This window comes from Alligator sinensis, unplaced genomic scaffold, assembly GCF_000455745.1.
Source record: "Alligator sinensis unplaced genomic scaffold, ASM45574v1 scaffold349_1, whole genome shotgun sequence".
NCBI classification, from domain to species: domain Eukaryota; kingdom Metazoa; phylum Chordata; order Crocodylia; family Alligatoridae; genus Alligator; species Alligator sinensis.
The window spans coordinates 547,256-547,938 of record NW_005841856.1 but is presented as its reverse complement, the minus strand read 5'-3'; the positions used below and the strand labels follow the sequence as shown (position 1 = coordinate 547,938).

The following is a 683-nucleotide window of genomic DNA, read 5'->3' as shown; positions in this document are numbered from 1 at the left end:
CAGGTGCAGGCAGCAATCACACAGCAGTCAGCAATTCCACAACAATCAGCCAGCAGTCAGCAATCACTCCCAGCTTCGCAGAGCACATGCCCCAAAAAACACACAGCCCACCAAACAAACACTCAGCAAAAACAAAGGTACAGGCAGCTGGATCACTTACCTTCCTTGGGCAGGATCTGGTGCCTGGCTTCTCTCCTCCTCCTCTCCTCTTGCCTCCAGCAACTGCCTGCAAACTGCTTTCCCTGTTTGCAGTCCCTGTTCGCTGGCTCCCTGGTCACAGGCTCCCTGCTCACCTGGGGAGTCGCCTGGTTCAGGTCTGCCTGTAAAGAAACTGCTTGTCCTCTAAAAACAACTAAAAAATGACTGACCCAAACTAACCTTTCCTTATGAAGATTACTGATAAACTAAGGAAGATATTAACAAGAGGAACACATTTTTGGTTCAATTTCTAAAAGCTCCCTATATCCAAATGTTTGGTGGCAGCCTGCTCCTCAGAAGATCTCTTCCTCCCTCTTTTTATTTTCATCAGCAGTAGGCCTAGCTCATAGATTCATAGATGTTAGGGTGCTGCTGTGCCCTGCCAGCCGCCGAGGGCATGCGGCATTCATGTAGGGGACCCACCCCTCCTAAGCAGCCCCCACACCCAGAGTCCCCCTACACCTACCCACACATTGACTCACCCC

The 683-nt window shown here is 50.8% G+C and overlaps 1 long non-coding RNA gene across 1 annotated transcript in view; it reads right to left on the bottom strand.

Moving 5' to 3' along the window:
- Positions 1-274: 274 nt before the first annotated feature.
- Positions 275-683, bottom strand: part of LOC102369351 — a 28,538-nt gene continuing 28,129 nt past the window's right edge. The window contains exon 3 of the long non-coding RNA XR_001358714.1: positions 275-320. This is a non-coding gene — a long non-coding RNA (uncharacterized LOC102369351). The remainder of the gene's footprint in view (positions 321-683) is intronic.